This window comes from Podarcis cretensis, assembly GCF_951804945.1.
Source record: "Podarcis cretensis genome assembly, chromosome: 2".
Taxonomy (NCBI): Eukaryota; Metazoa; Chordata; class Lepidosauria; order Squamata; family Lacertidae; genus Podarcis; species Podarcis cretensis.
Genome location: NC_137171.1, coordinates 82,232,199 through 82,257,385, shown reverse-complemented (window position 1 = coordinate 82,257,385; position 25,187 = coordinate 82,232,199). Strand labels below are relative to the sequence as shown.

General features: G+C 39.9%; 1 protein-coding gene and 1 long non-coding RNA gene across 18 annotated transcripts in view; one reads left to right on the top strand and one right to left on the bottom strand.

Moving 5' to 3' along the window:
- CACNA1D (calcium voltage-gated channel subunit alpha1 D) overlaps positions 1 to 25,187 on the bottom strand; it is a 214,424-nt gene that overhangs the window by 162,796 nt on the left and 26,441 nt on the right. The gene's annotated exons all lie outside the window — the stretch shown is intronic.
- Positions 9,303 to 12,661, top strand: LOC307209730. Its single transcript, XR_013835729.1, has 3 exons — positions 9,303 to 10,183; positions 10,848 to 10,968; positions 12,320 to 12,661. It is a non-coding gene; the product is annotated as an uncharacterized lncRNA (long non-coding RNA).

The following is a 25,187-nucleotide window of genomic DNA, read 5'->3' as shown; positions in this document are numbered from 1 at the left end:
CATTTAACCACACCTGATGTGACAGCCAGCAAGTGATTAATATTCAAATGTGAACAAGCCCGAATCTTAATGAGTCCATGGTGCCTCAATAAAACAGAAGCCCCAGTACTCTAAACCAGTGTTTCCCAACCTTGGGTCTCCAGCTGCTGTTGGACTACAATTCCCATCATCCCTGACCATTGGTCTTCCTAGCAAGGGATGGTGGGAGTTGTAGTCCAAAAACAACTGGAGACCCAAGGTTGGGAAACACTGCTCTAAACAACTGGATAAAATCTACAGGAGATCTGCCAATAAACTAGACTGAAGTTTCTGGGGTATATGACTTGATCATTTTTACAAATTCTTTGGTATAGTACCAACATAAGTGTATTTGGTTTTTCAGAGAAGCAGAATCTTGTTAATATGCACCAGTAGTTTTTCAAACTCTGCTCTTAGGAGCCTTGGGGTTCTCTGGAAATTTATGGGTGGGAAGAGAGAGCTGAAAGGTCTAGGTGACAGACAAGGTTCCGTGTGGAGTCAGTGTGGCCAATATCATTTTTTGTGTGTGGCAGTGAAGTTTGACCTTGTCCTGATGCTACACTAGTGCAACATCTAGAACAGGCTTCCCGAACCTGGGCCCTCCAGATGTTTTGAGACTACAATTCCCATCATCCCTGACCACTGGTCCTGCTAGCTAGGGATAATGGGAGTTGTAGGCCAAAAACATCTGGAGGGCCGAGGTTGCGGAAGGCTGATCTAGAGGCACCTTGACTTAATGGTGGAATGCCACTCATCAGAACACAATGCATGGGGTCTTCTGAGTGATCTTATGAAGTTATTTTCCAAGGCAGCAATTCCTAAGATCAAGGAATTAATCATTTTATAAAACAAGTTTTCAAGATTCATACACTGAGCCCAGGTACATTTTGCAACAGTCATATAACCAAGACGCAGTGGTAAAAATCTCCTTCTCAAACAGTTAGCTGATGTATTTTAGACAGTTATTCCTGGGACACAATAACTTTGCCCCCCACCCCAGCCTTTATTTACTAAAAGTTGTTTCTTCTCCATTAATAGCCATATGAAAAACCTACACTACATTACTAACTCAATTCCTTTAAGGAAAAAAAGAGGGAATTTAACTATATAAACGTGGACATTCATTAATGTTCAAAAATATTAATGCTATGTTTCCCATTGCCTTTTTAGGCTAATCCCAATAGTTACAAAAATAAAAGAATATTACAACGTCAGTAAATAATATTTTAACAGAGTCTTGAGAAAAAGAAGTGAAAACAGTAAACAAAACATGTTTATGACAGTATGTCAACTACAAAGGCTTTTTCATCATTTTGTACCACTTAAACTTTGCAAACTGTCTAGAACTGTTTATATTCTTTCAAACAGTTGGGTACAAAGCTTATGAGTTTTCTCTTGATCTTGAAACAATAAAAGTTTTAAACCTCTCAAAGAGAATTGAAATGTCAGAAGTTTAATAACTAGAATGAAGCGAAGTCTTAAAAATAACCAAGTATTTATATACTTGGTCAAATGCTTACATTTAAACCACAATCCTAGCATATCTGCTTGAAGTAAACCCTGTTCAACTCTATGAGTAAACCTGAATCTGTAATACGTATGGTTAGTCACATCTATGTGAGAGATCCTTGCTATTCCTCTCCCTTTCTCCTTAACATTGGCAGGTCACAATGCTGGAGAATCTCTCCTCCTATAAGACTCTGAAAAGGCTCAGGACTCCTCTTAGAACCTAGACCTGCCACCCTCTATGCCACCATGGCATCCTAATGAATAGTCCTGAGCCTTTTCCTCAGACTTTTTTCTCCTCTACCTGCCCTGCCCTTCAGGCTCCTGTAATTAAACTCAACTGCTTACTCTCCCCTGTGCCTTCAGCTACTCTGCTGCAAGTTCGCTGTCTTCTGAGAGCCCATCTACACGTCCGTTTGCCCTGCTTCCATTTCCCTCAGCAAAATCCACAACAGCAAGTGGGTTTTCCACAGATTGCCATTTGTTCTGATTTAGCGCTAAAGATTGGTGTTCTGATTTAGTGCTAAAGATTGGGTTTTTCTGTGAGAAAGTAGTGGGGAAAAGGCAAAACCACTCAGACCTGTGCTCTCTAGTCATAAGCAAAAGTGTGGACAAGCCCTGAGTTTTCCTCTTAGTCAGCTCTCTATATCTCTCTTAGGCCCTGTTTTAATCCCATACAAATTTACCTCTTTTTCTTACGTTCTCATAGAAGGTAGGAACTATTTTGTCAGTTTTGTTTCCTGAGCAATTGGAACAATTGCGCACTTGGCGTAGCATCACACCAGATCAAGAAGTTCATGCCAGAGTCTTCACTAGTACTAGAGAAATACGATATAGGTTGTTTCTTGTTGTGCTGGAAGAGGGAGGAATGCTGAATACCCTCAGATGGAAATCTCTGCTAGGACTAATTGTCCATTTACATTTTAATAGAGCAAAATATAGTAAGAAATAAAAGAGGCAATAAAATATGAGCAAATGAATAGAATATTTTAATGTGAAAGGCACACCTGTTGTGTTAAACAAAGCTCTTTAATATTCAGTGTAATATTTGTCAGCTTGAGTATTGTGACAGATTCAGCATTCGTCCTGATTCTGCCAATGTATTGACTCTCTATTCCTTTCATATTTTTTTTATATAAATTTTTATTGAGAGTTGTTTTTTTTTAAATACAATAGAAAGAAGAAAAACAGCATATGCAAATAACAAACAGAAAAGAAGAACAAACATAATATTTGGCATCGTGTAATAACCAACTTTTCTTCATTTTTGGACTTCCTCACATCTCCCGCTCCTGCATTCCATATTAATAAAACTTTAGCCAGCAATTTGTCACCTTGTTTCCATTCTTATTATACACCTTTTCAATAGTTTGTCCCTAACTTTGAATATTTTATCTAAATCTTAAATACCTAATTTTAACATAATATTTATTCAAAATTTATTATTCTCATAGAATTCACTCATTCTCATAATCTTTTCAACTAACTTTATGGTGCCCTGTTGTTTTCGAATCTCTCATCCTTCTTAACATTCATATAGTTTACAGTGTCTTTGTAAATAGTCCTTAAATTTCTTCCAATCCTCCTCCACTGCTTCTTCTCCCAGGTCTCTGATTCTGCCAGTCATTTCTGCCAACTCCATGTAGTCCATCAGTTGCATCTGCCATTCTTCCAGCGTGGGCAAATCTTGGGTTTTCCAATGTTTGGCGACAAGTATCCTTGCTGCTGTTGTTGCATACATAAAAAATGTTTGATCATTCTTTAACACCCTCTGGCCAACAATGCCCAAAAGGAAGGCCTCTGGTTTCTTAGGAAAGGTATACTTAAATACCTTTTTCAACTCATTATATATCATTTCCCAGAAGACCTTAACCCTAGGGCAAGTCCACCAGAGGTGAAAGAACATTCCTTCAGTTTCCTTACATTTCCAACACTTATTGTCTGACAGGTGATATATTTTTGCTAGCTTGACTGGGGTCATGTACCACCTTTTCATAATGTTTTCTTTCAAGGCATTACATGCCGTAAACTTCATACCGGTGGTCCATAACTTTTCCCAGTCAGCAAACATGATGTTATAACCAATGTCCTGTGCCCACTTTATCATAGCTGATTTAACCGTTTCATCCTGTGTATTCCACCTCAGCAACAAGTTATACATTCTTGAAAGTACCTTAGTCTTAGGTTCTAACAGTTCTGTTTCCAGTTTCGATTTTTCCACCTGGAATCCTAACTTTTTATCCAATTTAAAAGCCTCTTTAATCTGGGCATAGTGTAACCAATCTCGCACTTTATCTTTTAGTTTCTCCATACTCTGCAATCTCCAATTGTCTCCATCTCTTTCTAATATTTCCTAGTACTTCGGCCATTTGACCTCCATATTGGGTCTTTTCACAGCTTTAGCTTCCATAGGTGAAAGCCACCTTGGAGTCTTGTTTTCTAATAAGTCTTTATATTTTGTCCAGACATTAAACACTGCTTTCCTTACAATATGGTTCTTAAAATTCTTGTGAATCTTAACCTTGTCATACCACAAATATGCATGCCATCCAAAAGCATTATTAAATCCTTCCAAATCTAAAACATCAGTGTTTTCAAGAAGCAGCCAATCTTTCAGCCAGCAAAAAGCTGCTGATTCATAGTACAACCTTAAGTCTGGCAGGGCAAACCCCCCTCTTTCTTTAGCATCAGTTAATATTTTAAACTTAATTCTGGGCTTTTTGCCCTGCCATACAAATTTAGAGATATCTCTTTGCCACCTCCCGAAACACTCCATTTTATCCACAATCTGTAAAGTCTGAAATAGAAACAGCATCCTTGGCAATACATTCATTTTTATAGCAGCAATTCGGCCCAACAAGGAAAGTTTCAGTCTTGACCAACTTTCTAAATCTCTCTTAATTTCTGACCAGCACTTTTCATAATTGTCCTTAAATAGATTCAAATTTTTTGCTGTTATGTTCACCCCTAGATATTTTACTTTTTTAACCACGTTTAACTCTGTCTCTTTCTGAAACCTTTCTGACTCTGAAGCTGTCAAGTTTTTTTCCAATACCTTAGTTTTTTGTTTGTTTAGTTTAAAACCCACCACCCGACCAAAGTCTTGAATCAATTGTAATGCCCTTTTCGTGCTAGATTCTGGCTCCTGTAGAGTCAAAACTAGGTCATCTGCAAAAGCCTTGAGTTTGTACTGTTTCGCTCCGACCTGAATTCCTTCCACCAACCGGTCCCCTCTAATCATATTCAAGAGCACCTCCAGGACCGAAATAAATAACAGAGGGGAAATAGGGCAACCTTGTCGTGTTCCTTTTTCAATCTTAAACTCTTCTGTCGCCACATTGTTAACTATCAATTTAGCCTTTTGTTCTGAATAGATTGCATCTATCCCATTTTCAAATCCCCGTCCCACTCCCATCCCTTCCAGATTTTTCTTCATAAATTTCCAGGAAATATTATCAAAGGCCTTCTCCGCATCTATAAATATTAACACTGCTCTTGTATTATTGTTTGTTTGCAAAAGTTCCAAAATGTCAATAATATTCCTTGTGTTGGCAAACAAATGTCTCCCTGGGAGAAAGCCTGCCTGATCTTTATGAATCACTTCACTTAACACTTTTTTAAATCTGTTTGCTAAGATGTCTGCAAAAATTTTGTAATCCACATTTAAAAGGGAAATGGGGCGGTAATTCTTAAGTTGTGTCATTTCCAATTCTGATTTAGGTATCAATGTGATGAAGGCTTCTTTCCACGTTTCCGGTGCTTTCTTCCCCTCCATAATCTCATTGCAAACCTCCATTAGTGGATGTATCAGGTAGTCTTTCAGTACCTTATAATATTTGGAGGTGAGCCCATCTAGACCTGGAGACTTGCCCAACTGCATATTCTGAATGGCAATTTCAATCTCTTGTCGTGTTATTTTACAGTTCAGGATTGATCTATTTTCTTGAGACAACCTTGGTAGTCCATTTTTTATCAAAAATTGATCTATCTCAGCCTCATTTTGCGGCCCTTGGGTATATAGTTGTTTAAAGTATCTCTGGAAGCATTTCCTTATCTCCACAGGGTTCTGAATGTTTCTTCCTTCAGTCTCTATGTTGGTGATCGTGTTTAGTTTTTGTCTCTTTTTCAACTGCCATGCTAGCAGTTTTCCACATTTATTTGCCGAGTCGAATGATCTTTGTTTCATTAACTTAACTTTCCACTTCACCTCCTGATTTATCAATTTGGAGTATTGTGCTTGGTAAAATTTGATTTCTTTCAAAATCTCCTTTGACTTTGGTTTCGATCTTAGCTTCTTCTCACATTCTTTAATTTTCTCCAAAATCTTATCTTTTTTCTCATTTTGTGATCTTTTCTTTACAGCGTTCTGTTGTATCAGAAACCCTCTCATCACCGCCTTGCTTGCATCCCAGATGATTCTTTTTTCCACCGTGGTGTTCAAATTTATCTCAAAGTAGTCCTTCAGAACTCTTTGGGCCTTTTGGGTAATCTCCTGATCTCTAAACAGATTGTCATTCATCTTCCATCTAAAGGAGCCGATTGGAATTAGTCTCATGTCCATCTTTACAGCGTTATGGTCGGAGCAGGTCTTTGGGCAGATTTCCACCTTTCTCGTCTTAGGTGCCAGACCTCTAGTTATCCATATTTGGTCGATTCTTGTCCATGTCAGTTGGGCTTCAGAAAAGAATGTTCCCTCTCTTCCCAGGGGGTTCTTTGTCCTCCAGATGTCAATCAAATCCATATTGTCAGTCAGTTCAAAAAAAGTTTTAGGTAGTCTGCCGTCTTTTGTCACATTTTGGTTTTGAGACTTATCCATGTTAGTTGACGCCACCCCATTCATATCGCCCATCATAATGATGTTATCATAGTCCAGATAGTCCAGCATTATCTCATGCAGCTTCTTGTAAAATTCCGATTTCCCCTCGTTTGGTGCATAGATTCCTAATATCAAAAACTTTTCTCCCTGATTTTGTATCTCAATTGCCAAAATTCTTCCTTGCTCATCTTTAAATAAGAATTTTGGTGACAGGCTCTCCTTTGCATATATCACCACTCCTCTTTTCTTGACTCGGTCTGAAGAGATAAATTCCTGGCCTAATCTTTTATTTATTAACACTTTTCTATGGAGCCTAGTCACATGTGTTTCTTGTAAACAAATAATGTCCAATTGTTCTTTTTTCAAAATATGAAATATTCTTCTCCTCTTTTCCGGGGAATTACAGCCATTAATATTCCAGCTCAGAAGTTGCAGAGACATCCTGAACAAATCTGTTATCCCTCTGGTGGTGGAATCTTTTTCTCCAAATCTTCAGGTCCCGAAGGTGCAGGTGGAAGTGATGGTCCAGACCCTGAAGGTCTTTCAATCCCTTTCTGAAGGTCCTCTCCGTAAGCACTCAAAAATTTGTCTTTGTCCTCAGCTGTTTTGATTTTAACCTTCTTCCCTCTGAATGTGAAAGATAATCCTTGGGGAAATTCCCACCTGAAAACAATTGAGTTGCTCCATAACAAGTTCACTAACTCGGTATAGGTGGATCTAAGGTCCAAAAGTTGTTTCAGAATGTCTTTATAAATTTCAACCCTTTTGTCCAAAATATCCAGTGACTTTCCGTAATGTAGGCCTAATATTTTGTCTCTTTCCTCCTTGGATCTCAGAATGATCAAACAGTCTCTGGGTCTGTCTTTCCTTGCTAGTTTTCCAAGTCTAAAAGCAGTCACAATCTTAAAATCCTTTTCTTCCTCCAAAGGCCAAAACTTGGAAAATTCTTTTGTCAGGAACTCAATTAAATTCCCTTGTTCAAGTTCTGGTATAGACCTCAATCTCAAATTATTTTCCCGGTTCCTCAGTTCAATCATAGACAAATACGCCTGCTGTTCACCAATCTGTTTATGCAATGGTTTTACCTCTTGTTGTAATTCTTCAACTTTTTGACTAGCTTCCTCAGCCAATTTGCGATTTTCTGCAGTGGCCTCAAATAATTTTCCAATCGATTGGGTGTTCAGAGCAACTTGTTCAGTTAATTTGTTAACACTGGCTGTATTTTGGTCAAGCTTAGCCGTCTGTTCATCCGCTTTCTTATCCAGAGCTTCCAATTTTTCAAAAATTTTCTTTAGTACTGAACCAGATCCTCCTGCAGCCATATCTTCCAACAGTGATTGCTCAATTTCTTCTTCCTCTGCCAGCAAGACAGTAGGAACAGATGATCTGCGCGGCTGTGAAGTTAAAGTTAAAGTTGTTTGTCTAGCTTTCGCTTTAGCTGATCTTGTTTTCCCAGTGCCACTCATTCCAGTTTTGTCTACTAGTCAAGGTCAAACTAAATTGTTCCCATGGGAATCCAACGGCCCAGAGTGTAAGCAAGCAAATAGGAGAAAAGGAAAGAAAAGGTAAAGTCACATACAACTGTAAATCCAAAATCCTCTAGAGGGCATTCAAATAAGTCTTGAGGGAAAATGCCAAATTGTAAAAGTCCTGTTACTTTTCCAAAGAACCTTCAATTTTTCTTAGTTAGCAGAGTTGGTTTAAAAAGCACAACAATGTCTCTAGCAAGTGCCAGAAAAGATGTTTCAGTGTAACAAATCCAGAAAGACTCAGATTGTAGCAGATCCAAATCACAAAGTATCAAATTCTGCAATCTGACAGTTCTGTTAAACAGGCAGTCCAACAAACTGGGCTTCTCAGTAGAATGGTAATTTCAGCAGAAGATATAAAGCACAGTCCATATAAAAGGTAAATCGCTTAAAAAAGAAAGAGTTAAATCTTAAATCTACACAGAAGCAGCTTCAATGGATGCACAGAATAGTTGATTTAAGCGCCTCTTCAAAGGCTCCCAAGATCAAAGTCCTTTGCTTTAGGTCTTAAGCAGAGGCGGAAGACGGACTTCCTGTTTACGTCTCCCGCTTTTAGCCGAATTTATAGCAATTTAATTTCCAATTCTTACTGTCTTTTCTTACTCACGGGTTGTTGCTTTTCAAAATTGAATGTTTCCAGGAAAAAAGGTCAGCGCTCACCGACAGCAGCTATGCGGCTTCACTCCACCGGAATAGCGATCGACTCACAGCGCCGCGATACCCCCTCCACGTTCAGAGACCCCTTACAGGGTCCCTTCACCGTTTTGGGGGACGCTTCTGGTGCCCGCCGAGTCCCACGGCCACAGGCTCTTGCTGCCTGTGGTTTTTCGATGCGGGTCTCCGCTTCGCCGTAGCGGACGACCCGTTTCCGCGGAGCTTCCTCCTCACAATGTAAGAAGGACCGCCATTGCCATTCGCGCCGCCTCCGGAAGTCCGACTCTCTATTCCTTTCAGGCCTTGTCAGCTTTTTCCTACTCAGGAGATTCCTCCATCTTGGTGCCAGCTGCAGCTCTAGTCCTCTGAGAAAGGCAAATCTCTCTCCCCACCGCCAATCATTTCCTGTCCATCCCAATCACCTCCCGGGCAGACCACAAATTTTGGAGAATGACAGAGCAGCCATTGTGTGTGTGAAAGAGAGAGTACACTCACTCACACACAAGAGTTCTTCACAAATGTGTAGCTATGCCTCTCTGAAGAGCTGCCACAACAGACCATCTGAATGAAGCCCACAGTCCACTTGTGGTCTTTGGACCACGCTTTAGTAAGCCCTACAGCATGGTTCAAGCAAGAAGCAAGGAGCACCATGCCAGAAGCGCATTCAGCATGAGGAATCTTATTTAGTAAAAAGAAATAGAGGTAGCTGTAGCAAGTAAGCTGGGCCGCAGAAATAAAAGCAATAAATTGCTTCACATGGTATGTTGTGGGCATCCTTACCACATTTCAAAGTATTCTGCATTTCCCACACAAATAAGAATTACCCGGGAAGCCACTAAAGGTTTCTATTTTTATTTTTAAAAAATTCCAGCATATAGTTTTCAAACAAATGCTTCCATGCAGTGTATCTGGCACCTTTCCCAGAGGTGTATTTAGTAGGTCACCTGTGTGCCATTCCACATATCATTTATGGCTGAAACCAAGGGAGGCCCAGGGGTCAGCCACAAATCCATGCCTTTGAATGCTACTGAGTAGGATCCCTCTGATGTTCTTGATAACATATTATTTCAATTTACACCAGCCTATGATTAAAACATGATTATATAATTGGGCTTCAGCTAATTGACTTGGATACACCATACACAAAATATACCAGTAAAAATAGCACACACATTTTACTTTGCTAAACTGTACTGGAATGCTGCAGCAGCTGCTATCTATTAAGCCACTCAATTATCTTGAATAGATACTGAAAACACAGTAATAAAAATGACAAAATCTTCCTTTTGGGGGGGTTTCTGCTTGGGTTTCTTAAATGAGTGGTAAGTAGTATATAGAGTATCAACCCACTCACGCCTCTTGTTACTTCAGTCTGAAGTAAATACCAAGGAAGCAAATTAAGAAGAGATTGCTAGAAAGAGGACATAAATGTATGAAGATGCATGGTAAAATGGTTGCCTGTACAACCAAATTCAAATAGGGCTGAAAGCTAAATGGAATACTAGACAGAATGAACTTGGTTCTAACTCTCTTCCACACCAAAACTGCAATATTTGATGTTTGCTCTCATTGTTGTCACTTGTGAAATGGCCTTCAAGCTCCAGATCCTAGTAGTCCAGTTAAGGGAAAAGGAAACAGCATTATGGAGTCATGGGGATAAGTGAGTAAAACTCGCTTGCAAGGAGATCTGACAGTGAATGGGAGTCCAGGTAAAGGGACAGGAACTGAAATCTGATAGGATGGCAGGCAGTTATGTATAATTAAAGTATGGAACAAAAAGTCTCATGATAAGCAGAAGTCAGCTAAATTGGCCACACTGAAGCTATGCCCACATATAGCATTTGGTGGGGGCACACAAAACAGGTCAACCTTCAACCCTCCTAGTACTCTATACAAATGTTAAAATAGTGGCCCTTAGCTCAAGAGTGTAGTAGCTTCATTATAACACTTCCCCCTGAGGACCACTACATCTAGGTGTGGCCCTATGTCTTTCTAATGTATAAGAAGGCCAAGAGTGTAATCCTAAATGTGCAACGGCGGCAGCTGAATGGTGAATAATCTGCCACTTTCAAAACAGTGCCAGCTTGCAAGAGACAGGGACATTTTTAAAAGTTAACTTTAAAGTTCGCTTATTTCAACGACACTATTCTGAGGATGACTAACATTGGGTATCATCCCTTGAAAGCAAGCTTTCTACTGATGTAAGGGCAAATAATAAATAATCCAAGTACAAAAGTGTGAGCTTTCCCAATAACTGATAATTTAAAAAGAGAACCAGAATAATTGGACCACGTAACTCCTCTCCACACTTTGCAAAAACTCAGGAAGAAAAGCTGGACTGGTGGTCAATTCACCTAAAACATGGTGGAAGGCTGCTTTGCTGGAAGGCTGCAACATGGATGCCATGGAAGAATTCATTGTCAGGACTTGGGATCACAAGAGCAGGTAAACTGGACAGACAAATTGCTGTTCTAGGCCACTGAATGCATTCAGATGATGGAGGAAGTTTGTGTTTACTGTAATTCTTAGTCAACATTCTTTCTAGGGACTTAAAGCAGAACATGTAACTTTTACCACTGTGGATTTAATGCAACAAAACAAAAAAACTGTCCCTAAGAGGCTCACATGATAATGTTATTATGTAATACAGAATGAAAATAAGGGTGTTCTACAAATAATGTGAGGCCTCAAGTTCTACCAGTGGCTGTACATTATTATTTAGATTGCTATTTTAAAAGGGAGATTTATTTATTATTTCCTTCCCTCTGCAAATACATTTCATTCTAAATCACTTGCAAACCCTAGCAACTTTGGAGCTTACATTATCACTACTGTTTAATAATGCTGTTTATTTTACTTATATACAGGGGTACAGAAATCTGGCTTTAAAATTGGGGCCAGTGACTGGGGCCCAGTTACTGGAGACAAGCCAGTCTGGAGACAAAGCCAGTCTATGCTCCTGCCATATACCTTTTGCGCGTCGAGGTCCCCAAGACACCACCCCAAAGAAAAACACAATTGACACTTAATTTTTGTTTAAGGTTTTTGGCATAATTTTGGCCACAACTTTATTCAAATTACAGCAATGTGAGTGGTTGCTTAGGCATTGGTAGCACTAACTGACCCCGCACGGGGACAGCTCTGACATTCGAACCCCCCGCGAAGTCAGCAAGGGTAAGTCACCTAGGGAGAGAGACGGGACTGGGAACCATGCCTCACCTCTCCCCAGAATGCTCCCAGGGGCTTGCGTGGCCCTAGCCCCTTGCCAGGGGGTTTCGGACAAAAGCATGGGGAGCCCCTGGGTTCCTTTAACGGAAAACCCTTGAAGCAGCAGCAGCAGCATTTTGGAGGGGCAGGCACAGCCGAATCCATACCCCTCCACCAACCAATTCCAAGACCAATGCCTAACCGAAAACATTACAAGTTGTGACGATTTGCTACGCAGTAGGCAAAAACCAAGTGGCACACACTAATCAGCCAAATGGACAAAATTCCTACCAGGCCCCTGCCCCAAAGCAGACGACCCCATGACAGGCATAGCAAGGTCAAGAAAACAGCCTAAAATTAGGGAAGGGAGGGCGGGTGATCCGAAGTAAGCAGCGAGCATTGTATTTAACAAATAGGGCTGTCAATCAACAAATGGCAACATCTAGATTTCCCCAGTAACAACCCGCCCCTATTTAAAGGATGGCCAAACCATTTGCCTAGTAACAGTGAGGTGTCTTGTCAGCCCCGCCCGCAACCCGTGCTCTCCATGAGGGAGAACACACTTTGTCCTTCCTTCCTTTAATTTCAGAGTTAAACTTCAGCCCTGAGAAGATAAGGCGTAGTGGTTGAGTGGCTGTGAACATATATAGAGGAATGAAAAAGTTAAGGAGTCATGAGGAAGGAAATCTGACTACACCAGTGAGAAGATGCTTCTGCATCTCAATCTTGAAGGAAAAAAAGACTATTAAAATATTGTGCAACATTAATAAATAGGTAATATAATACTTAGGATTGCACATGATGAACAAAGCAATCCTAACTACAAGAATCTGACGCTGATGGCATAAATTATGGGGGCTTAATTTAGGAGGAATTTGACTTGCACCACGTTTTTGGCCAGCTTAGTTCCACAGCATGGGTAGGCAAACTAAGGCCCAATCGCCTTCTAAATCCGGCCTGCGGACGGTCCGGGAATCAGCGTGTTATTACATGAGTAGAATGTGTGCTTTTATTTAAAATGCATCTCTGAGTTATTTGTGGGGCATAGGAATTCGTTTTTGGTTTTGTTTTCCAAAATATAGTCTGGCCCCCCACAAGGTCTGAGGGACAGTGGACCAGCCCCCTGCTGAAAAGGTTTGCTGACCCGTGTTCCACAGGGTTGCCAGGTCACATGACTGGGCTGAAAGGGGTTTGGAGTGGATGTAAGCCTCTCCTTGTCCTGGCATGCCTCTGCCACACCCTGTAACTCTGCTTTTTATGGACTTAGGGCAACATTTTTCTGGACCATGATGATCTTTGGTTTAGATGTAATTGTAACTCAACCATTACCTTTTCAGATGCCTCCAACTGGCATTTGTTGAGCTGAACTAGATAGACCTTTTGTATGACCCAGCAGGTTTCTTCTTATGTTCTCATCTTTAGGTGTATTACAGTAGCCAATATTTATGCCAGGTAATTCCTTAGCAGTCTTAAATTACAAGCATCCCCAAATGATAATTTTGTGTAAGAGACTGAGCACAGGGGAGACACATCAACCACAGACCACTAACTGTACCAATTAATTTGTAAATATACAAAATGGCAAGAAAAAGCATCTCTGTGTAGCCTTCACAGACTTGGCTTCTGCCTTAATAATGTGTGGTACATTATAATATCCTACTCTTGTCCCCTCCAGCTGATTATAGCCCAGGTTCACCAGCAAGTAGATGCTTTTAGCTTACATGCTTTTCCTGTGTGTATTTATAACCAGTTCACGTTTCTTCTTTCTAAGTCCACCTGGAGAGAAGTAGCGTGAAAAATTACTGTTAACACAAGTGAAACAAATGTCATCTGCAGAAAGTCATCTCTCATCCTCTGAGCAGTGTAAATCAAAGGAAGTCAGAAGCAGTGATAACCATGTTTTATTAAAGAATAGAAAAAGCATAAAGGATAGTCCCTTATGATTAGCTCTTTTCCTTCAATGTGTTTCTGCAAACCACCCCCTAAACCCTTCAAAAGGTTCTGCAGAAATTCTGTTGTACACTCCACTACTATTCTTTACTGCTTATTGAGCACTTGGGGACATTGTGCAAATATAAGGACACAACAGCTTGAAACTTTCCCCCCAAGCAGCTCCTTTAACAGCCTGCCCCCACATGCATATTATTTGAATGTAGGTCCCATTAATTTACAAATGAACTTACTCTCAAGTAAGCACACCCTGGACTGAAGCCTAAAAGTTGTTTTTTTCAATAGTAAGACTTGTATTTATAGAATCATAGAATTGTAGAGTTGAGACTCCAAGGGTGATGTAGTCCAGACACCTGCAATGAAGAAGGAATCTCAACTAAAGCATCCAGAACTGATGGCCATCCAACCTCTGCTTAAAAACTTCCACCACCTACCAAGGGAGTCTGTTCCACTGCTGAAGCTTAGATTTTTCCTCCCCCCACAAAAAATTACTTTTGTATGCTGAATATTAGTAAAATATAGAATTTTCAACACACAAAACTATTTCAATGTCTTTAAAATCACAAGTATCCTATTTACAAGTATTGTCTGTCTCAGAATTTCTGTACTTTATTATTTCTGTTTGAAGTGACAACACAGCCACTTCACAACTTTACTTGCAGTAAAAGTTAATATGCCTTGCAAAGTTAATAGTCTCTTAAAATCTGGGAATGAGAAGTACATCTCAGATAAGCTATTCAGAAGAAAATGGGAGAACATTTCTTGTATTTTTATTAGGTAATAATGTCTCCAACATCCTCTCCACTCCACAGTGCCTTTACATAACCAGCTTATGGAAATAAACTCTTATCAATTACCCTTTAATGCAAAATATGAAACCAATAAAAGCTAGCACAATCTCTTGGGGCAGAATTAAAAAGCAATGTAACATCAGGGCTGATGTCTGGCAAGCATTTTAGCCAATGATTTTCAGTACTTTCGCTATTGTCGTTATTATTATTATTATTATTATTTTAAATCCCTCCTGCTTCTCTTATTAGTGACTTTCAAGGTAGGAAAGAGTATTTTAAAACACCAAACACGTTAATACTCACAAAATTTAAAGTTATGTCTGCCAGTGGATATGTATATTTTAGATACTAAAGTACTGGGGGGAAATCTAAATAGTTTACAGGATTAGTAAACACTCATGAATATAATTAATATTTTTACTAGTATGAAAAACTGTTTGCCAAGAGGCACATGTGTGGGATCCCTAGCAGATGACAGAGAGGGGGCTGTAGCGTTTGCCTGACCTCATGGTAAGTATGATAGGTCAATGATGCTTACTGGGAAAGAGAGAGTGGGAGGGGCAAGGCAGCAGGGAGGTCAGCACTGAGCATATGCACTGATGGAGCCAATCCAGCACTTCTGCTGGTACATTTGCAGTTGCACAGCACCAACCTTCAAGCCACCTTTCGCCTCCCACCCTCCCTTCCGGGAAACATCAGCAACTCCACCCTCAGGAGGTCAAATAAGCCCCTGAAGACAGATCCATACAAATGTCTTGGGAGAACTTCAGTGCAGCCAGTTCATTCTCTAACTAAAAACATACCTGAAAGGCATGATCTATATTTTTAGTGACTCTAACTGCATTCTCCTATGCTTTGCTATAAAAGTATAGAAGAATGCTCTTTAAAGAGATAGGAAAGGATGCTTCTAAATATTCTTAGCAATGACCTTTTAATTCTTGGCTCTAATCAAGCAAATATTTTTAAAAGAAACATTAACCCTAAGCACATGTATCAATACACTCCATTTATATTCTGCACAAGGTGTTCAATAAAATGCATTGCTGCTACCTCTTCAACTGTTTTACAAATGTTCAAGATTTAAAATAAACAAATTAAGAATTATAGCTACAGTTAACTAACTACCATGTTGTCAAAAACAACTGCAACTATAAGTAAATCACCCGAAAGCAGAGACACAGAATAAATATAACCATCCTTTGCAGCTAATACGCTCTGACACTGCAAAACAGACATCTGGCTATACAAAGTTGACATGTATTTAGATATTATATAGGAAACACTGCAGGCGCCAACCATGTGATTTATAAGAAGCTACATTCTGGAAATACTTTGCTCAGAATCGTAAGCTGGGGTTGCAGTATGTACTACAATAAAGCCATCTTATTTCTTATATTCTTTTTCTAAACGTTAATCAAGTACACAAAATATTTGGGAAGGACTGAGGGCTTCCTTTTCATTATTTTAAACCATGAAGATGAATTCTTAATTCATTATAATATTATATAAAAAAAATTTAAAATGCTTACAAATACTAGATGGCAGTTGAAATTGACACCCAATGCAACATAAATGAGTGAATAAAAGTAGTTCTCTTATTCTTTAAATTAGAGTTTAAATAATTAATTGATGCATTAATTAATTGATGCATTAATTAATTGATGCATTAATGCTGATCCAGTCAATCTTCTCCCTCAACTCTGAAAGACTATGCTAAAGTCAAATAAGATACTGTTTCGTGAATTAGCATCCCTCTTGTTTAATGATTTTGAGGTACGGTATACTTCAGCAATGACAAGCAAATCCTATACTGTATTCCTTTCACAGCTGCCCTCTACACCCGAAAACATAGCTAGAAAGTCATGCTTGCAATTGGTCCTCAACTTGGAAAAACGGCTAAGTTGAACTTTAACCCTGAAGGAAGAAGCAGAAGAGCAGGTCTTCCTTTAAGAAAAGAATTGGGAGGGGAAATGCAAAGTGACTACCTATGCCCAGAGAGAACCACGTGAGAGTATTCCGAAAGCAAGTTTATTTGTCTTAATTTTCCTGATAAGCAGACGAGAATAGGTGGCTGCACACCGCTTACTGAGCACAAAACAGTTGGGAAAAGATGTCTGCGAAAATCCTTATTGATTATTTCACATCACTGTACGGGAGCAGTGGGACACAGTGTGTGGTAAATCCCACATGGAAGAAACTGAGAAGGGACAGGGAAAAAGAGGGGTGTACTATTATACAGTGTCCCTACTATAAACTTCTGTCACCTCTCTATCCTTCCTGCCTTCCTAGACCCACACTCACAGGAATTATAAACCTCTGTTCCCCTCTTGCTTGCCATAGGGCTGCCTTGGAAACTGGCTTTGCTTTGAATAATTTTAAAATGCAGCTGCTCTTTAAATACTGTATAATACTGTAATAAAAAGGAATGGAACAGCTCAGGTGTGATCAGAGCTACACAAATAGAACTAGTTATCTTGAGCTCATGTCCAATAACAGTTTATGAACACTGCTAAAGGTTGCTTCACACATGCATTCTGAACCCTGATCTCCCAGGTCCTAGTCCAACACTCTATAACCACTACACCATGCTAGCTTCCTAGAGTACTTCTGCTATGGGGCAGCTATATAAATTAGGTAAATAAATAAATATGGGGGAAACAAAATGTCCCTTAGAGAAGGATCTGAAATATTTTCCTTGAAGCTTGAATTTGTTTTAATCAAGATTGTTTTATTTGATGTTTTAATGAGTTGTAAACTGCTTTGAGATTTTTTCTTTAAAATATAAAGCGGTATAGATATTATTATTATATCACCACAAAAGACACCTAGACATTCCACTGTGGCGATTGTAACCTAGGTTAAAAGAGCCATTTGGTGATTAGCTTATATATCTGAGTTTATAACACTGTTTTGATCATTTGCAAGCATTTGTGAATGAGTCTCTGAGAAGAACTTTGATATCATTCGATGTCACCTCGGAAACAATGCTTTGCAATGAATCGATTACCACATTCGGCTGTCAAGTCACCAAGCACCAAGGAATTGATCATTAAGGTCATGAACACATGCATGTGAACTGGCCCACAATTTCACAATATTCCTGTGGGACAGGTAAACATTTAAAGTGAGGGCAGCTAAAGTATCTTGTTCAAACCATTCCCAGATAGCTATATATGGCCAAGAATTTATTTTCGCAAAAGAGCCTGTGAAGAAAAGGCTTTTCGTACTACAAGAAATGGTAACTACAAAGTATTGGGTTTCCCTATTCACGGTAATGAAGGGTTCAGCATTTTAAGGTCAGCCGACAAGTGTTTTGTTATTATTTTCCTCACAATACCCAAACTTTCATTTTTTCATATAAATAAAGAAGAACGCTACAACCTTTTCAAGCTGTCAAAATAAAGTAAATGTTTGCTTTGGCATGACAGCCCTGGCATAAAGCTGGAGGCAGCGAAAGCCTGTGAACCCTTACCTAACTCTTCCTGCTGCTTGGTCTGCATTGGGCTAAAGCACGGGGACTCAGCTGACTTCTTTCTGGCATAACCTCATTTTGCAAATACACATAAATATAGTGTGACCTCATTTATAATTAAAAAAAATTATTTCATTTATCTTCAGTTGCATATTCATCATCGGGAACACACATTAGCAAATATGTACATTTTCTGCTATGGGTGTTGCTTGCTAATTAATGAGGTGCCTATCACATTCCAAAGAAATATTATTTGTTTATATGAAGCAGGTATTCCATTTACAGCAGCAGTGAAAATTAACATTACCAAAACTCATATGCCACCTATCTGTTCCATCATCAGTTTTCCTGCTCTGCCAACCTATACAGTGGTACCTCGAGTTAAGAACTTAATTCGTTCTGGAGGTCCGTTCTTAACCTGAAACTGTTCTTAACCTGAGGTACCACTTAAGCTAATGGAGCCTCCCGCTGCTGCCGCACAATTTCTGTTCTCATCCTGAAACAAAGTTCTTAACCCAAGGTACTATTTCTAGGTTAGCGAAGTCTGTAACCTGAAGCGTCTGTAACCTGAAGCGTCTGTAACTCGAGGTACCACTTTACATTTAAAAAACCCACCTCATGACTAAAGGCTACATAGTGACAGTGTTTCATATAGTCCTTTGATCTAGTTACACTTAAGAGAGAGAAATAGTGTCAACCACTTGTTGTATCCGTTAAACTAAAAGGTAAACATTTGATGAGTTATGATGGACTTGTATGGGTTTCCTTGGAATTCTAAACTCTTGTTTTATTAATGGTAGTATTATTGCTTGTTAACTGCTTTATGGGTTTTTTTAAGCAGAGAGCTATACAAATATAATACATAAAATAAAATGGCCACGCCCTATGTCTTCATGACTTTTACTTAACATAGAATCATAGAGTTGTAGAGTTGGAAGGGACTCTGAGGGTCATCCAGGCCAGCTCCCTGCAATGCAAGAAGATTAGTTCACTTTTTCAAATCAATCTAGGCAGCATATTTGTACAGGGCAGGTTTCCATAACCTGGTGCCTGACAAATATTTTAGACTGCAGCTCCCATCACCCATCACTATTGGCCATGCAGCTTGGAGCTAATGGAAACTGGAGTCTAAGAACATCTGGAAGACACTAAGTTGGAGAAGGGGAGGTCCATCCCATAACCAGCAGCAGTGACCAGGATACTCTCAGTTGTTTATCCATTGAATAGTTAACATACTTGCTCCAAGTAACCTCCTGTACCCTTTGCATGCTTTATGAGAGACAGGTGACAGTGTTTTTAGTGTAGAATTAGTGCCCTGCTCTCTTCTGAGTTGGTGTCCAAGACACAAGATGTGACTTACTGGGGTGACTAGGTGGCAATCTCACACATGAGTCGTTCCCCTGTCAGGACCACCTCCATCCCAGATTCGGCCCAGAAAAATAAACAGGACAACATTTATATTTAGTTTGACAGTTTTAAGCTGGCAACTTGTAAGGCAGAAGTGTCAGATTTCATTTACAACCCGAATATTTTCTAAGCCAGCTTTGAAGAAAAGCATTCAGTCCTATATTACAATGAACTTTGTAATTTGGCCTGTTTCAATTTGTATGGTGCAAGAATGAAAAATGACTACTGATGACCTGTTAAGGAACTGGGTAGGCTTTACATATAAAAGCACAAATGGAAAAATAATAGTTTTATTTTTATTCCCTAAGTTGGTCTCTCTATTTCATCTCAGAAACGATTTTCAGTTCAAATACCATATCTATTTACATGACACTACATTTCTTCTTCACACACTTTATAGAATTCTCTCTCATGCCTGAGCTGATTGAGCTGAAAAACCAATTTCCACATGCCAAGCATTGCCCATTTTAAATTCACTGCTCAGCTGGCAGGTTCAGGTTGTTAAATTGCTGAAAGCCTCTTTAGGCAGAAGTAGCTTCATTTGTCTTGCGCTTCCACGTAGAGAGAGCCTCGACCCCTTCAAATGAGAACACCTTTCAAAACGATTTAAGCTTTTTACTTATTCTGCACCACTCAGTGAAGTCAAGGAACATCCATGCAATTCTCAGTTTTCCATTTGGATAAAAGATAATTTCCATCATAAACTTAAAACTGAACACAACCAAATTATTGCTCTGCCCTGAGCAGAAGATACAAGCAAATGGTTTATTATCACACTCATCCTAAAACCACCTTCTTCTTTTTTTTAAATAATATTTATTGAACATTTTCAAATATAACAGAAAAAAGAAAAGAAATAAAACATCCATTTTATAACCTTATTTCCATTGGCATCTTTCCAGGACTTCCCCACCCCACCCCCTCTTGTATTCCAATTCCTTCAAATAGATTCAACAAATTCTTACCCCAAATTTTAAACTTATTATAATTAACCCAATGTTAAAAATGTTTTTCCATCCCCTAAAATCGACCCCGCTCCCTTCCACGAGTTCCCCTCTTTAATATGCAGAACAGATTAAAATAAAAGAAAATAGAAAATAGAATAAAATATAATTTAACACCCTTTGGATTCCAAATTTCCCTCCCCCCTTTCCCGCTTGCGTTCCCCAATGTCCATCAATGCCTGTTGTCATCCTGGAGATCCCACATCTAGGCCGAAATCCTTCACAAGTCCACTTTGCCGTCTTTTTAATAGTCTTTGCCGTCTTTTTAATCATCTTTAGTTTCGAGCGTCCAATCTCAGAAAAACTCTATCTCAAAAAGGTCCATTTTTTCCATCCAGATCTCTGTATTTAAGAGTAAAACTCCAATTTTGTTTCTTTAAACCTTTCAAATCTGGATGTCCCAAATGTTCCCACTTCCAACTTTATCCAATTCTTGTTGTTCATGTTGTTCTTATTATTCTCTCTCCTCACTTTCCTCTAGTTTCTTTTCCTGCTCTCCTGCAAAAATGTTCCAATTCCAAAAGCTTCTAAATCCCCTACAGAGGCTTTGTTATTCAGGAACAAAACTTTACGTCAAGTCCCTTCCATTCTTCAATAGATAAATCTATTGTCTCCTTTAGTGTAGAGACCTCTGTAGACAAAATAGTGTTCCATTTCTGCAGTATCCCAGGAGATAAAAAGTCCAATTCAAATTCCATGCCAACAATACTTGTAGTGTCCCACAGCCCCTCTAGAGGGATTATAGTAACTCAGTTTCCTTCCAGATCGCACCCAACAGTCAAAGTAACTTGTTATTCCTTGTTTTAAACAATTTATATCTAATTTGTAACAAATGTAACCGGCAAAGTCCTCATAACAAAATTCTCTTTTTATTCTTCAGCTTTGACAGCTCCTTTGACAGCTGTCAAAGCCTCTGTTTCTCCTCTCCCGGCGCTCTCGCAGATCGCTCCCGGTTCCCGGGGGGGGAGGGGTTGCATTTTAGCTCACGTTCTACTTTTCTCCTCCAGCCCAGTCTTATAACTTTCCATCGTGAAATTAGTAACTTTATCAAACCAAGGTAGCACTCGATCTTAGTTGTTAAATCCTTTGCTTTAAATCCTCTACGACAGGGGGGAGACGGACTTCCTCTTTGCACCTCCCCCGCTCGCTCCGAATTTAAATTTTTTTCCCTTTTTAAGTCCAGTTTCCAATTACTCACGGGTTATTCTTTTTAATCCGAATTTTCAATGGAAGAAGTCAGCGCTCTCCGCCAAATGGCAAGCGGCTTCGCTCGGCAGGGGAAGCGGAGGACTCATAGCACCACACCCCCCCCTGGCACCTGCTCCGTAGCCTTTAAAAAGGCTCCTTCGCGGGTCGGGGGGGCGCAAACAGTGCCCGCCGAGTCACCATGCCCATGGGTTTCAGCGCCCATGGTTTTTGAGGGTCCCCGCGACGCCGACGCGGTAGACCCCAACCCCTGCCGAGCAGGCTCCCTCCGGAGCTCGGAGGGAGTCCGCCATTCGGCGATGGCGCCAACCCGAAGTGCATCCTAAAACCACCTTCAAAGCTCTAAGCATTGCTATGAGCTGTTTCCACAAAAAGCAAGCAAAAAAGATAATGGAAGGGAATAAAAATCCCTTGTTTCTATACTTTTCTTTTTTTAATGTATATTTTTCAAAAGGAGTCATGTATAACAGCACACTCTGCCTCTGTAACCTCCTGGTTGCAGAACCCATCTGGATCTGTATGTAGCCCATGCAGGACTGCTTGTTCAGTGAAGAGGAAATTCCTCCTTAAGGCAGATATGAATCCTCAACACGCTTCTTCCTTCCCAGACAACCAACTTCTGTCTTGGTTTTTGAAGATGACAGAGGGAAAATATGGCACAATGCCTGGGTTCTACAACAGGAAGGACACTCAGATCTCACCAGCAGATTAAATACCATGTAAACCAGGGGGAAAATATTGAAAAGTCATCTAGCCACATTCAAGCAGTACTTACTCTAACTTATTACTAAGATAGTTTTTTCAACTCTTCTTTAAAACCTCTGAAGGTATTCCTCAGCTTCCCTTCAGGTATTTTCTCCTTTAACTTGTCCATTCCATGAAAAAGGCTCCCTTCTCCACCACACACACATTCTTACACAGGGCAGAATGACAATGGAAAGCCTGTGGGCCCACCACCTACTGTTTTTCAGGGACCTCAAAGGATCAGACAATTATATTTTATGTGCTAGATGCCACCAATTATTCATTTCATATATCCCACCTTTACTCCAGAGACCTTAAAGTGGAATACAGACTCCCATCCTGATTTTTGCCAAGCCCAAACCTACTTAGCTTCTGCAAAACTGCTACATCATCTCCCTTCCTATCATACCCTAGGATCAATGAGACAGGAGCAACTAGTGCCAAGAAGTTTTATATTCTACTGTTGTGGCACTGCATCATGCAATGTCACACTGAATACAGCGGCCTGTATCCTTCACAGTGACCTGAAGCTATTAGTCAGCATCACTTGCTGGCTGCTGGGGCTAATGGGAGTTGTAGTCCAAAACGTCTGGAGAGCAACCAGGTTGAGGAAGGCCACTCCAAAGCAAAGTGAGCCAGCATTTCCAAATCACAATCAGTAATCACAAGCAATTGATTCTGCACTGGCCAGATGTCATCTGGAATACTGTATCCAGTTCTAGGCACCACAGACAATGTGCAGACGATGTGCAGACAAATGTGCAGACGATGTGCAGACAAATGGGAACAGGCTCAGGGGAACATAACCAAGATGGACAATAGTATGGGAAACATGTTATGAGAAAAGTTGGAAGGGCCTGGGGCATATTTAGCCTGGCGAAGGGAAGACTGAGAAGGGCTGTCGCATAGAAGAAGTCAAAAAGATTTGTTCTCTGCTGCCCCAGAAGAGACTAGCTAGATCTAAAGGATGTAAGTTACAGGAGGGTATATTTCAGGGGAAGCTCAATAATAATAATAATAATAATAATTTATTTGTACCCTGCCCATCTGGCTGGGTTTCCCCAGCCACTCTGGGCAGTTTCCAACGGAGATTAAAAATACATTAAAACATCCGTCATTAAAAACTTCCCTAAACAGGGCTGCCTTCAGATGTCTTCTAAACATCAGGTAGTTGTTTATCTCTTAAGGGAGGGCATTCCACAGGGTGGGCGCCACTACCGAGAAGGTCCTATGCCTGGTTCCTAATAATAATAATAATAATAATAATAATAATAATAATTTTTTATTTAATGGTGAGAAAAGTTTGGCAATGGAACCAGTTATAGAGGGGAGGGACTGTCCCTGGCTGAACATATTCAAGTAGATGCTGCAGAGCCATTTTGTAGCCCTTGACTTCCTGTATTAAGTTGGGGTTTGGATTCGGTGACCTGCAAGGCTCCCTTCCAACTCTATGATTCTATTATTTTTTCCCCGAACACAGGGGCCATTTCAATTCCATTCCATTCCAAAAGAAATACTTGCCTATATTTTATCAGATCAGTTGCTACATTGTTAAAGGGAGACCTACAAGAACTGCCACTTGCTTCACATTTAATGCTTCACATTAAAGCAGACGCTCAGCAAAGGACTTGAAGACAGCTTTAATATTTCTCTTTTATCAGTCGTGTCCTCCTACATATCCTCTCAGACCAAACACTCATCATTGCCTTAACTTATTGCTGACTAATCTGCCCAGAGGCGATCACATTCATATGTGTGTTCTTTGGCAGTTGCATAAAGGTTAGAAAAAATATTTTAAGTGGTTATTCAGTGACTATTTCCTGCTAAAGGGTCTCCAAGGGGCTGGAGAATATTCTCTTGCAAACATTTTCAGCTGCAGTGTTTCAGAGAAGATGAAATGTTGCCTCAGAGCTGCCTGATAGTTGCCTTTTTCACAATTGTTCACTAGTATTCACAGACACTCTTAGCTGCTGCATTAATGACACTTTTACATGTTGGTTTCTTTTTTTCCAGGTCACTGTGATCCCAGCTAATTTTGGATCACACTGTAAAAATGTTGTCATTGTGCCACATAGAAAGTCAAACATGACCATGAAGACAACTCAGGTGACTGCTATCACTCTGAATTGGCTTCATTAAGATTCAGTACTACACCATGAGTAGGCAGACTAAGGCCTGGGGGCCGGATCTGGTCCAAATGCCTTCTAAATCTGGCCTGCGGACGGTCTGGGAATCAGTGTCTTTTTACATGAGTAGAATGTGTCTTTTTATTTAAAATGCATCTCTGTGTTATTTGTGGGGCCTGCCTGGTGTTTTTACATGAATAGAATGTGTGCTTTTATTTAAAATGCATCTCTGGGTTATTACTGGGGTATAGGAATTCATTCATCCCCCCCCCAAAAAAAATATAGTCTGGCCCCCCACAAGGTCTGAGGGACAGTGGACCGGCCCCCTGCTGAAAAAGTTTGCTGACCCCTGCTCTACACTGCCTCTATATTCTAAAATGCCTGTGATATAAAGTTTTGAAATGTACTATGCAATTCTTGAAAGGTGTAATATAGGACTAAGAAATGGTAATACTTAATGGAAAAGGAAGAATGGTAACAAAAAATGGTATATTCCAGCATCATTAGAGCATGTGTTGTTGGAAGGGTAGAGCATGCATTCAGTACCTCTACAAAGCAAACACTTCTTTCCAGCTGTTTCTACAAAGCAACTTAAGGTAAACCGCTTCCATAGGCCAAACAGTTATTCCAAATCTGAGGAAAAGTTTGGAACGGATGAATTCCTGTTGTGGGATTTAACCGTGTCATTCTGTATTGTATGCTGTTCTTTGAACAGAACACTGAAATAGTGTCATTTTCCCAGTATCAAAATAACCTA